Source organism: Sinocyclocheilus rhinocerous, unplaced genomic scaffold, assembly GCF_001515625.1.
Source record: "Sinocyclocheilus rhinocerous isolate Xijiao unplaced genomic scaffold, SAMN03320098_v1.1 scaffold189, whole genome shotgun sequence".
NCBI lineage: Eukaryota > Metazoa > Chordata > Actinopteri > Cypriniformes > Cyprinidae > Sinocyclocheilus > Sinocyclocheilus rhinocerous.
The window spans coordinates 125,028-139,971 of NW_015667354.1; the positions used below are offsets into that span (position 1 = coordinate 125,028).

Below are 14,944 nucleotides of genomic sequence, written 5' to 3' on the forward strand. Positions count from 1 at the left end.
TGATTCAGAATGGCCCTGTGGGATCCGTGCAGTGGGTCCGTCTTGTCTGTTGCAGTGCATTTTTCATTGACACTGTTTGTGCTTATTTGCAAAGGCCACATATTTTCTGCCCCATGTAGAACTGTTTAATATGCTTATTATGCAGTGTGTCCAAAGCTATGTCACAGTAAGAGAGGTGAATAAAGCTCCTCAAAGAGCAATCTTAGAGCAGAGGAAGCCCAGCGAGAGGTCGCTCACGGCAACGCTCATTTCAGCCCGGGGCAGCTGCTCTGTCCAATCCACTTCAGCACCGAGATACTGCTCAACGACAGGCTGCTCCTAGAATCCCAACAGCTTCAACAGGCCCAACAGCATGCATAAGAAAACAATAAGACAAGGCATGTCCTCCGGCCTAATAGAGGAGAGAGAGCACACACTGTCAGAACGTTTACAAGCAATGCGAGTTTGATTACTCCACCGGAAAATGCGTTATCAAAAAAGGCTGAAAGTCAATTTATAATTTGTGATCGCATAGATACAATTTATGAGTTGTGTCAGTGTGTGCTGTGCCATATATTATGGCTTATCAGATAGCGAAATTGGTGTAAAATAAGGAAAAGGATTCATAAGTGTGCTGTGGTGGAGACCGTCATGCAGGCCTAATTGATTATGTAGGTAGAACATCCATCAGCGGTCAGCATTTTATATCGGGTGGAAATGCTTTCAACTCATCATCGAACCACAAGCTCTCTGGATTTTGTGTTTCACAGGCACAAATCAGGCTCTGGTCACAAGTTTAAATGTCATTTATAGGATTAAAGAATTTCTAGTGAAAGGAACTATTTAATGTTCTTTTATTTCACAAATCAGCTGAACGTAAATATGGTATCTGTTTATGAAACAGTATTTCCATGCTCCATAAAACCTTTCCTCTACACATCCCTGGAGGTGCTGGTGTTATATTTGAGTCCTTTTGCCTTGTTCCTAGGGGTGTAACAACTGTTATAACTGTGAGCCCCCACTTTTAGGAGATAATCATTATATTTTAAAAAGTTTTGCAATAGCCTGCGTTCACCTGACATCCTCCTTTAAAAAAAGCAGTTAGGGCTGGGCTTTTCAAACTTTTTTTATGCAAAGGATCCTCATATATGACGAGCCCCTTGCTTATGATGAACCCCTCAAATATGATGACCCCTTGCTTATGATGAACCCCTCATATATGATGACCCCTGTCTAAATATAGGGCAGCTATATATAAAGAACAAAAAACAAGGTCTGTGAATAGAGTGAAATAATCACAATAATTTCAGAGTTTAGAAAGCAGAAAGAAAAATCTATAATTTTATAATGTTAACACATTATTGCAATAAAAATTTAATTTTTTAAAAGAAATTAATACTTTTATTCAGCAAGCATGCAATAGTTTGATCAAATGTGACAGTTAAGACTTTTACATCACAAATGTTCTATTCATCAAAAATTCCTGAAAAAAATGATCACACAGATTCAATATTGATAATAATAATAAATGTTTCTTCAGCACCAAATCAGCATATCAGAATGATTTCTGAAGGATCATGTGACACTGAAAACTGAAGTAATTATGCTGAAAATTCAGCTTTGGCTTCAAAGGAATAAATTACATTTTAAATTGTAATAAAATTTTACTGTATTTTTGATCAAATAAATGCAGCCTTGGTGAGCATAAGATACTTTTAAAAAAAACATTAAAAAAAAAAATCTTACTGACCCCAAACTGTTAACCGGTAATGTATATTCTATATATATAAAAAGTATTTTCTCTCTCTCTCAAATTTTCCACCGACCCCTCTTGCAATCTGAAAAGCCCTGAGTTGGGATGAAGGTCAAATAACATAAATAATATTAATGATCTAAGAAATGTCTGGAGCAGTTTGTGTGCTAAACCTCTGACAAAAGTCAATTGCCTGTGTAGTGTCTGTAACAAAAGTCAAAAATATAAATTGTTTTTTAAAAAATTGATGGTTGTTGCGACAATATTTCAGGCCTCATTTCCTAACTTTACAAAATGCTAACATGACTTGATGTTTCTGGAAAGTTCAGTTTTTAAACAAAACAACTAAGCAACCCTTTTAGATCACCCATAAGCCCCTAATTATTGCCATTATAAGAAGTGAATGTTGTTGGAACAGTGTCCCATGACTATAGGTAAATGCTTGCATGTGATATCCAATGACACAGATTTACACCTCTGCTTATCGTATTTTGTGACAGGTGTGTCAGGTGTTCGTGCCCTCAGCACAGCTTATGAACTCATTTGACTGTCACTACAACCATTAGAGTACAAGCTATGTGGCAGAGATCCTGTGAGCTCAACTAAGATAAAATTCATTCCAGCCCTGATATATATTTAGGTCTACCAAGGTCCCCGTGTCCTTAGTCTAATGCCACTAGATATCCCCCAGCCCAGCTGTCTGAGCAGATTAATATTGTTATCTGTACAGATTTCCTCCAGCTAGTCCATGACTACACACCGTGTTCAGCAGAAGAGTTCAAAGCAGCTAGGCAGCTCCTGCCACAGACGCTCCTACAATCTAAGCCGCCGTTCATGGCTGAGGTATCAAGTCATTGTCCTAGTAAGACCTGATGCTGTTTGAGAATGTGTCTCGGCTGGTTATTTTCAGTTTAGGAGGTGCGTCAAGTTAAAGACAAAAACAGCTTTCCATTATAGACAGTAGTGCCTGGGCGAAACAAAGTGTCCTCAGAGACACAAAGGAAGACAAAAGGTAAAGGAGGAAGGGGAAAGACACAAATAGACTAAATAAACAATACAAACATCACAAGCCTGCCAACTTTATGCTTACTTTGGTTATTAGTCGGTTGGCAGATGATTTCTTATCCAATTTGTTAAGCAATGTTTAGTTAATTTACAAACAGGATCAGTTCCCTTGAGCAACTGGAGGTCAAGGGCCCAATGGTAATTGGGTAATCCAGTAATTGTGCAGTTCAATGGATTGAATTTGACCTATGACAGCCCAACACTTACAACATCACCTGCACATTCATATATATATATATATATATATATATATATAATGTTTTTTAAAGAATTCTCTTCTGCTCACGACACGACAAATCCCCGACAGTACATTGATGCCTCGTTTTATGACATACTGACACAAAGTTCAAATGATTTGCAATGGTCGCTTTGTCGCATCCAGTGTAGACACGATGTGACAGCAAAAACATGGCGAGTGTGAAGAAAAGAAAAGTGGATACGGAAAATAGACCATTCAAAGATGAGTAGGCTTAACTATTTTGAGTAAGTGAGTGACTTATACCATCTTTGTTATGGATAGCACGTGCTGGTTCACACTGAGTTTACAATTTTAACTTACCACAAGTTTGCTTTATTTTCAAGATCTGAGGTAAAATATCTATTGTTGCTTTCATTATGGCTATAAAGGTCATGCAAAATAATATTCAAACTCACATTAGACACTTTTAACATTGAATAAAGCACATAATCATTACCTGAGATTATCACTGACATATTTTGTATGTTGTTCCAGCCGAGACATCGAAGAAAATAAAAACAGTTTCGAAAGCAGAATTCCCTGATGCTTGTTGCGTGTCGCTGTCATGGGTGGTTAGGACAAAAACTACATGGAAAAGATTACTTTTATCGTGACAGGCAGAGTTAGTTTTCTGTATCAAAAAATTTTCATAATTGATAGAAACAGATTACTGGGAAAAAAGTTAAAATTTTTATCTTGTGACACTTTTACCAAAAAACAACAATAAAAACAAAAACAGCAACAACAACAATAATAAATATAGCTGCAAGCAGCAATTACCGGGGTTCAAGCACTTTAAGGCGTTTAATGTGGTCTTGGCCAACCTGGATGTATGACTGACAGTAAAACACATCCAATATGGAGAATAGGCTCACACACACACACACACACTGAAATGAAATTATTAAACTAGTATATTAATACTCAATCAGCATGCTTAAACACACATTCACACTCATACATGCACACACATTTTGTTGCAGATATAGATATTTGAGATAAATTATAGGTGACACAAAACTTATTGCAAGTCTTCTATTTTTAAGAGTTAATATGTCATTTTCAGGTTTCACTGTAATCATAATCTGGCATAATTGTAAAAACTGATATGTCTGTATAAACAAAATGGTAAACTTTGACTCAATGTGATTTTAAATGTTATAACAGTGATTTTATAATGTCTTAGCATGAATCCATAGGCAAACCGATGAACAGTACTGTTGACACATGGTTTCACCAAGTTTCGTAACGTTTTGAGTTTTCGTTTAGGATTTATAGGCTTATGGGTATATTTCACCACACCCCTTTTCTAAATTACCCCGTTAAAGATAACTAAAGGACAAAATTCAACATTTTTTTGATAACTATTAATCTAAAGAGGCCAGAGAATATCGCTGCAGTGGTTTGATCGAGATAAAAACCTAGGACTAGTTCGCAAAAGTAGGTAGTTTTTTTTCGTCTTATAGCGCCAACAAGTGGCAGAACTGCGAATTATTATTTTTTTTGACCAAAGATTGAGCTTGCACACATGTGTACCGAGTTTGGTGAAGATATCTCGTTCCGTTCAGGAGTTATAGCCATTTTAGTAAAAATGGCCCCGTCCCTAACAGACGTTTTTGCGTCCCTAAGCGACGGTGAGTTGAAATTTCAACTTTTTTTCTATGACAAACTGTGTAGGAGTTATGATGGCTTTTGCGTTTTTGATCGCTGTAGCGCCCCCTATTGGCTGATTGCGGTGAGTCTTTGGATCTGACAAGAAGGCTGGACTACTACAATCTGACCAAGTTTCAGCTCTCTAGGCCTTACGGTTTGGGCTGCACGATCAGTTTTAGGGAAGAATAATACCGTATTGACACTAATATAAGACGATGTTTTTTTTTGGAAATACATCTGAAAAACCGCGATATTCGGGCCAATACGGTAATAATAATAAAAATCCTAACAATTACAATAGGATTTCAGCACTATGTGCTTGAACCCCTAATAATAGGAGCAAACATTTTGGTCATAACATTTTGGACGTAACATTGTGGTCGGTGGCCCTTGGCTTGGTATTGTTGGCTAAATTTGGCCCTCGGTGAAAACTAATTGAGGAACCCTGATTTAGAGTGACACTTCACATTTGATATTTTGTTGAAATAACTGTTTCTTCTTAGTTATTTCTTATCGGTTACTTACATTAGGGTTTTATGATACATCTAATGTTGTTAAATGTTTATTGCATTACTTTAGTGTTGTGTGTTACCATGATGCTGTTTAGTGTTTGTGTGAATGAAACTGCACCTTTTATATATTAGTATTTATGTCCTCAGCTTGTGGAAGAGCTGATGAGCTTTGATTCATTACATGTCTTTCTCATCACCACCTGTTTTTGTTGGTTGTCAGTGTATTACAAAGGTACAATACATATATTAGCACTTCAATAGGTTGCTATATAACATTATATTATATATAAAATACAGTTTTTACTGTAAAGTGTACAGTAAAGTTTTGGCAACATAGCTTTGCATTACTTTTTTACTGTAAATTTCAAGGTGCTAACTACCCTAAAAACAGTGTATTGTTATTTCTCACCATAATAACAGGATACAGTACATCTATAGTCTTTTCAGTTGCTGGTCCTGTATGACAGAAAAGCAGAAGAGGTGCATTTCAAGAGTTGAAAAATATACAGGCATCATGCATAGCTCTCACATCCCATCTCTCCATCCTCACCCGCACAACCTGTTTAACAGATGTTAATGCTTTTGTTATGGAGGAAAGACAAAAAGAGTGAGTGTGAATGAAAGTGAGAGTAGAGGGGGTCTCACAAACTGGCCCCCGCAGACTGGCAAAGGCAGCAGCAATAATAGAGCACATCATTGTACTGATCAGATCATTGAATTATATCCAGCAGAAGGACAGAACAGCCCAGCAGGGGAGATGCTGCTATCATCTGGACCATGTTAAAGAGTGATGCCTCCCTGTTGTTTCGATTACCATTTAATAGAAAAAGTTGTGATTCTGGCTTCATTGCCTCCATTGGCCATGACTGTTGTCCAAGTGCTGTCTTCACCGACGGAGCTCAGCAGAGGGTCTGGAGTCTGGACCACTTCGAATCCACTAAAATATTAGCGAACACACTGGATACCCTGGAAAGCTGGGGACAGTTTAGAAAGAGCACAGCACACATAATATGGTCTTTATTTCTTCATCCATGTAAACAACGGTATTGATTACACAAGTGGCATAGGAAATCAGTCACAAACAACCAATGCACAAGTTATGCAAGTCTCACACAGTAATTTGGGTTTATGTGAGGACCAGCTATAGGCAACTTTAATAAAAGTTTTCTGAGGACAGCAAATTTTAGTTTCCCAGCAAATGTTCAGTGTTTCCCAGTTTGGTGAGTCTTGAGTCTGTTTTATGCATTTAATTCTGTCATCCAAACTTTTCCTACCTAAAGTATGTGGTCTAAATCAGTGTTTTCCATCTCAGTGTTTTTCATCCACAGTGTAAATATAAAAATAAACATAAATATGTTTACATAATACACTACAATTAAAAGTTTGGGGTTGGTAAGATTTTTATGTTTTTTAAAGAAGGAAGGAAGGCAGTACTTACTGGGTCAAAGATACAGTAAAGACTGTAATAATGTAAAACATTACAACAATTTATAATAACTGTTTTCTTTTTGAATATGTAATACATTATCATGTATTCCTGTGATGGCAAAGCTGAATGTTCAGCATTACTCCAGCCTTCAGTGTCACATGATCCTTCAGAAATCATTCTAATATTCTGATTTGATGCTCAAAATACATTTCTTATTATTATCAATGTTGAAAACAGTTGTGCTGTTTAGTATTTTTGTGGAAACAAACATTCAGGATTTTTTGAGGAATATAAAGTTATTGAGAACAGCATTTATTTGAAATAGAAATATTTTGTAACATTATAAATATCACCTTTGATCGAATTAAATTCAGCCTTGCTGAATAAAAGTATTAATTATTTTATTTTATTGTATTTTTTTACTGACTTTTTTTGTTTTGTTTTAATGGGTTGTATACACAATTCAAATTCATAAAACTTTTATAACATGTGTAAAAGACATTTTTTATATCCCTAAGAATCAGAAAAAAACAATGAGATTAATTTCTCAGTTTTATAGGTTTTTATTTAGAAATAAAACTGAAATCTATATGCAAATACAAGGAGTATTAAAACGGTTTAAGAACCCCTAGGTTGGGAATCACTGGTCTAATGACCACAGGCAGTGGCCTTTTATAGGTCCTGCACTGAAGGGAAGTGAGACAGTGATCACCCACGAGGCTCATCAAAATCCATTTAGACACAAAGACCATTTATACCTCTCATGAGAAAGAAAAAAAAAACTATTCCGGTGTAGCTAGTTAAGGTGCCAGGGTCACAATAAACACTGAAATCTCTTCATTATACTTTTGTATCGACATCATTTGCCGCATTTTTGCAGAGGTGTGAAAAGCAGGTGATCATTCTTCTTTTTGCCCACACAAAACCTCCTTATTACAAAGGCAATAATTGTGGCTTTTTAACATGATCGCAAACAGTGTGGCTGAGTGCGGAAACAAAGGTCTCGCTGATCTCTGAGTCAGGCATGGTTTCACTAACCTGTCGCTGCGGAGCGGCAGGCTTGCGATTGGCTGTCATGGCAACTGAGCCCTGACAGCAGCGTACAGAGGCTGACGCACCAGTAGCCTCAAATTCATTTGACACACATCATGAGGTCTCCAGCCTTTCAGATGCTAATTGAATTCAGAGTGGCCCCCTGAGATGGTGTTCAACCAGTAGTGCCACTTTTACCTAACACGAGATGCATGATATGATACAGTGTGAAGGGATGTGACACAGCTCAGAAACGTCCAGATGTGAGCCCACAGGACAGAAAAATACCCAGTGAGATCAGTTGTTTTTCATACACAATTCATTAAAATACACAGCATATTGAGATATTTGCTGGAAAAAAAACAACAACTATAAATCTCACGAGTGTCTCCTCTAGAGCAAGAGTTTTTTTTTGTTTTGTGGTATTTATTTATTTTTAATGCCAAGGACCCTCAAATATGATTTAATAGCAATATTATTTGATATATTATTTGATTATTTGACATACTCTTACAGTTTTGATTAATATTTTGATGTGAAAATGAGATGTGTTGCCTTGGAAACTAGCTGAAAAAAAAAATCTAATAAAAGAAAATTCTGTCATCATTTATTCATTTTGTATGAATTTGTTTGTTCTGTTGAGCACAAAAGAAGATATTTTGAAGAATGTTGGTAACCAAACAGTTAACGGTCTCTATTCACTTCCATAGTATGGAATAAAATACTATAGAAATTAATGGGGACCAACAACTTTTATTATATAACCCTTATTAATACAAAAACCTGTTTTTGTTTTATTATCTGTTGTTTCTCAATACATTTAAATGAGAGCATACTAGGATTTTTGTAGAAAAAACTAAATAGCTTTTTTTGTTTAATGACAAGGGCCGTAAATTTCGAACAATATTTTCACAAATATACCAATCTAAAAATATAGTTTTATAAATTTATATTGTCAGTGTACTAAATGAAAAGTTAAAATGTGCTTACTTTGTATTACGTTTACAGTGCATCTGAGATTGACAAGCAGTATGAAAATAAAAATTCCTCAAAAATCCCCTTGTGGGGAAAAAAAACCTGCTGTAGAGTATCTTGTCAAAAACTGTTGTCAAATCTTTGGAAACTTTTTATCCAAAGATTTGAAATATCTGTGATATCTTTATATTTGAGATATCTGAGATCTCCATTATGTCCCCTGATCTATGAAAGGCTATCTCTGAGCATTCCTTTGGGTACACACAAGTACAGACATGTAGGGCCCTATCATACACCCGGCGCAATGCAGCGCAAGGCAAGTGTTTTTGCTAGTTTTAGCCCGATGCAGTTCTCATTTTCCCGTCCTGCGCCGCGTTGTTTAAATAGCAAATGCATTTGCGCCCATTTGTGGGCCCATGGGCGTGCTGGTCTAAAAAAGAGGTGTTCAGGCGCATTGTGGATTCGGACATGTCCTGAGTGCACCTGCGCCGTGCACTTTAGACCATGCGCTTCGATTGTTAAAATAGGGCCCTAAATGTACAACTACATATGGAGCATACACAGCCATATTTAAGCGTCATTGTATCATATATTAAATCTTGTGCATTTTGTGTGCAGAAAGCAGCGCTTTCACTCAGATTTAATGAGTGCGGCAGTAAATCTGTCTAAAAGGTCTTCACGGTGCTGTAGATTCTGCGGCCACATTAAAGGGGTCATATGATGCGATTTCAATTTTTCCTTTCTCTTTGGAGTGTTACAAGCTCTTGGTGCATGAAGAAGATCTGTAAAGGAACAAATTGTGTTTGTGAGGAACGGCCTATCACTGCTGTGCCACGTGACACATGGAGACCAAACTTAAACTGCTCCTTAGAAGTTCAGTGACAGATTACCAGCTAACACTTCAAGAATGTTTAATCAAGCCCAGCCTATCGGTGTGTGTGTGTCTTGTGTGTGTTTGTGTGTACTTGTGTGATAAAGACAGCTGGAGGCAGACATTTAGAAACATCAATGGAAGCCTCCCTTGAGCTCACAAAGATGGTGAGTTACCTCGGCGAGGCCTCAAAGGCTACAAGTGTCTCGCTGAGAGCTGGGAATATAAAGCAGAATCACATTTTAAATACACTGCGTACTTTCACTTTTGGTTTGGAAATTTTTCTTTGGGTGTAAATGAAACAGAATATCCTGTAACCCCACTTTACCTCAAGGACTGAGTGTTCGGGAGCATCTAACTAAAAGTACTGAAGCAACACTGCTAACTAAATTTTTTAGCAGCAAAACAGCAGCTCAGCTTTTTCCAAAACAGAGTTTCGAAGTAGAAAGTAACCTTAAAAAAAGTAAAAAGTGTATCGCTACTTTTAGCCTCATTAACAACCAAGTGAACTGATAATAATCAAATAATCAATAATCTGCTTAATTTTTAAATATCTTAAATTAAATTAGTTAATTTGAGATGTCTCGTATGCTCACAAAGGCTACATTTATTTGATCAAAAATACTGTAAAACAGTAATCATATTAAAAAAATCATTCAAATTGTTGCTCAGTAATGATCAATTATTGGTGCTCAAATAAAAATAACGATTCTTATAAATATCAGTGGTGAAGATTTGATGCTTAATATTTTGGCAGATTTTTTACAATTAAAATAAAGCTAAAATGAACAGCATTTATTTTAAATCAAAATCTTTTGTAACATTATAAATGCACTTACTGTCAGTTTTGATCCATTTAATGCGTCCTTGCTAAATAAAAGTATAAATTTCTTGTACTTTTGAATGGTAGTGTATTACGGTATTAAGAAGCAAAATCTGTTTTCAGTATTGATAATAGTATGAAATGTTTACTGCACACCAAATTAGCATATTAGATAGCATATTATTTTAATAAATTACATTTTATAATATTTACATTTACATTTAGTCATTTAGCAGACCCTTTTATCCAAAGCGACTTACAAATGAGAACAATGGAATCAATCAAACAAAAGAGCAATGATATGCAAGTGCTATAACAAGTCTCAGTTAGCTTAACACAGTACACGTAGCAAGGGTTTTTTAATTAATATAATAAATAAAAAGAAAACAGATAGTATAGAAAAAGAATAGAGCAAGCTAGTGTTAGAGGTCTTTTTTGCTTAAAAAACTGTCAGTTTTAAAAAACGGACAGTTTTAAAAAAAGTTTGTAAAAAAAAAAAAAAAATTGTGTTGGAGCAGTTTTTTTAAAGAGGAATAATATCTGAGATAGATTCCAGTCTGGTTTTAGAGCCGGCCACAGTACAGAGTCTGCTCTTTTGAGGGTCTCCAATGATATCTTAAGAGGTGTTGACTCTGGGAGTTGTGTTGTTCTAATTTTGTTAGATCTTACTGCAGCATTCGATACAGTTGATCACGATTATAAATAAAGTTTGAGTTGAGTTGAGTTGAGTTGAGAGTTGAGTTTTAGCAATGTGGTCTGAGACAGTAAGCTGATCATCAATCATAACTCCAAGGTTTCTAGCTGTTTTTGAAGGAGTATGTATTTTTATTTTTTTATACTATTATTATTTTTAATTTGTTTTTATATTATTCTTATTATTCTTATTTTTTTCCCCCTTATCTTTTTCTCTACAGCACTTTGGTTCCAGTTGTGGTGTTGAAAGTGCTTTATAAATAAAGTTTGAGTTGAGTTGAGTTGAGGTATATGTCAACATAGGTATATGTCTTTTGTATTTTGACATAATACAAAAAAAACTAATATTATTTCATATTATTACCATTTTTGTTGTATTTTGCTGTGTCTTGGTGAGCAGAAAAGACTTCTTTCAAAAACATTTAAAAATTTTAAAGGGTTAGTTCACCCAAAAATGTAAATTCTGTCATTAATTACTCGTTCCAAACCTGTAAGACCTTCATCTTCGGAACACAAATTAAGATATTTTTAATAAAATCTGAGAGCTTTCTGACCCTCCATAGACAGCAAGGGTACTACCACAGTCAAGGTGCAGAAAGGTAGCAAGGACATCATTAAAATAATCCATGTGACATCAGTGGTTCAACCATAATTTTATGAAACTATATGTGAATACTTTTTGTCGCAAAGAAAACTAAAATAATGACTTTGGGTGGCGCTGTGGAACATGTTAACAAGTTGATTGTATTTGATCACAGAATGTCGTTGTCTGCCTCGTGAAGTTTGGAATTACTTTGATCAAAATGATCTTACTAAATGATGTTACAAAATGGAATTACTTTGATCAAATGAATCAGTGAAACAATGAGCACCACAATGAGAAACCACATGAAATCCAAACACCCAGTTGACTGAGGAAAGACAGCTGTCCATCACTGCATTCACAACTGCAGGTAAGCGCAGCTGTACCCCGAGTGAGCTGAGAAGCGAGCGCATATAATAGCGAAATGATATCGAGATATATGCTTCCTTTAAGTTTCCTCGAGGGAGAGTGGTTTAAGAACAGGAAACGCAAAGCGCTGTAAGAAACTTTGCTTAGCACTCGTTATCTTTGTGTCTCTGGAACATCTGTGTCACCACACGTTCTTATTGTTATCAGACTGAGGAGCCAGCTTTCACCCGATCATGTGGATATTATTGTTTTTCTCCACATTAACATGTGAAACAATATAAACATGATAAACATAGGCTGACATAGGTGTATGTATCTTCTGTACTGTAATTGGCAGTCTTTATTTTTTCAGTTTGCTCTGCTTGAGCTTGAATGCTTTTGTTCTTTATATATACATACATATTTTTGTTTACACACATTTTCAACTAAAAGAAAACCTTGAGCTATAACGTAACATTGCTGTAGAACATTGTTCTGTAAAATGCCTAATCATAAAGCTTGTTCAGAAATGGTGACAAAAACTTGATTATTAAAAACTAACGTCTTTCTCGTTAAACTTCATTTAAATAAACAAATGTTCAAATATTTGTTTTTTTATGAGCCCAAATAATCGAATACAATATTTTTTTAAAAATGCCCATCCCTACTCTCTGTAATGGCTGAGGACTGTCGAAGGAGAGAACACATCGTTGAATAAAGTTATTTTTGTTTTCTTTACGCACAAAAAATATTCTCGTAGCTTCATAAAATTAAGGTTGAACCACTGATGTCACATGGACTATTTAAATGATGTCCTTACTATGTTTCTGGGCCTTGAATGTGGTAGTACCCTTGCTGTCTATGGAGGGTCGGAAAGCTCTCAGATTTCATCAAAAATATCTTAATTTGAGTTCTGAAAATGAAGGTCTTATGGGTTTGGAACGACATGAGGGTGAGTAATTAATGACAGAATTTTCATTTTTGGGTGAACTATCCCTTTAATTATCCCAAACTTTTGACTGGTAAAATGCAGAGATCTAGATCCTTTCTAGATTTCTGATAAATATTGACCAGATTGTAAAAACGGCTAAAAATAAATGAGGTAAAAATAGATTTAGTGTAGTTAGCATCGTATGCTAATAGCTTGTAGTGTAGCTAACAACCTTACAAAAGAGCAGCTTTAGTCTCACAAATTTAAAATATGAATAGCTTGTAACTTGATAAGCTCGAGTTTCAAAGTAGCTTCCACATCACTACCAGGACCGCAGTCCTGAAGGTGAGCGAGAGGCACATGGTATTTATGAGACGGGGTGTTTATGTCCCAGAGGTTCAAAATAACTGAGGCACCTCAGCGGGGTAGAGCATTAGAGCAGAAAAACAAACCAATGTTTACCATCCTCACACCTCCAACTTTTCTCGTTGCTTCTGTTTTCCAGGGGTCTATTTGTGCAGTCTATGGACCACTGCTTTTTCCTGTTTGTCTTTACCAACTTTAAATGAGAAGCAGCGAGAAGCTAAGTTTGGGAATAACATAGACACACACACACACACACACACACATATATAGCTCAATATATCCATACACTAAGGGGTTTGAGGGGTTATGGGCTGAGAAAAAAAAACTAGAATAGATGCTTCTCCAAAATCCTATAAGACTGGCTGTTTTGAAGGTCAGAACAAGTTGGGGGAGCAGTCTGGATCAGGCACCTCAAATGGCAATTGCTCTGCCACTCCCCATTTATTCGTTCCCTATAATCATTACATTCAAATTCACACATTTTATATGACACCAGCCTTGGGTTTCGTTTCACACAGGTGACAGTCTACCATCATGTGCTCTTTCCTGAAAGGCCACGAAGACGTACATCTCTGACCGGTTCTATATAATAAGAAACCAAAATGTCTAAAAATAGACTGTGAAAAATAATTTCTTCTCGGTTCCTCCCTCTCTATCCACTTTATTGACCAGAAAGATTCAGTTCATGAGGGAGGCATGAGAACCTCGGCTTGGTGGATCAAAGTAGAAACCCTTGAGGCTTTTCTCAACAAAAAAAAACCTACCATCAATCAACGGGGACAATACCAATTTGGGCTTTGACAGGCACCAGAGGAACTTTAAAAGAATCTGAAAATGTAAAAAAGCTCAAATCAGTGACATTTACAGACGCCTGTACTAATTCATTAAACCGCTGCCCTTTATTGAACGAGAAACCTTTGAGTTCTATTAATAAAGCAAGTAAAGCAGAATCACGTTCATTGGGATGAATGGCTGAGTTTACTTCAGCTGTCGCATGAATCGCACCTCTTTATTAGATGTGAGGTTCATGAGTCCTCTGTGCACGTGACGGCATCCCCCTGGGCAACCGCAACTGAACAAACATGGTGGGGTGGGGTAATCGGAAACACCTGGACCTCATTACCTATCAACAAAGTAGTAAGGTAAGCAAAAACACCTCTGAGACTCACTGTTGTGTCTAGATGGTAGATCTCATTGTGTCAAACTATTTAAATGTAGGATAAATGTAGGATGTGTGATATTCTTATTTGAAATCTCTGACTGAAGCCTGAGACACACTGCACAATTTTAGCAATCCAATTTAGCAATACAAGATCATTGCATATCACACACTGTGCGAGATGGATCTAATAAACTAGGGTACAACATACCTGTAGACTGTACGATGATGACACCTATTGACACTGTCAGTGTCTCTGTCACTGTCATCTATCTATCTCTGTCTGTCTGTCTATCTGTCCATTCGTTTTATCTATCTATCTATCTATCTGTCTGTCTGTCTGTCTATTCGTTTTTCTATCTATCTGTCTGTCTGTCTGTCTATTCGTTTTTCTATCTATCTATCTATCTATCTGTCTGTCTGTCTGTCTGTCTGACTGTCTGTCTCTGTCTGACTGTCTATGTTTCTGTTTCTCTATTTATCTATCTATCTATCCGTCAGTCCATTCGTCTTTCTATCTACTGTCTTTCTGTC

General features: G+C 36.2%; 1 long non-coding RNA gene across 1 annotated transcript; it reads left to right on the top strand.

The window, feature by feature from the left end:
- The first annotated feature begins 1,883 nt into the window (after nt 1-1,883).
- Nucleotides 1,884-11,020, top strand: LOC107733841 (uncharacterized). The gene is made up of 3 exons (XR_001639026.1): nt 1,884-1,894; nt 2,617-2,621; nt 10,849-11,020. It is a non-coding gene; the product is annotated as an uncharacterized LOC107733841 (long non-coding RNA).
- Nucleotides 11,021-14,944: the final 3,924 nt, after the last annotated feature.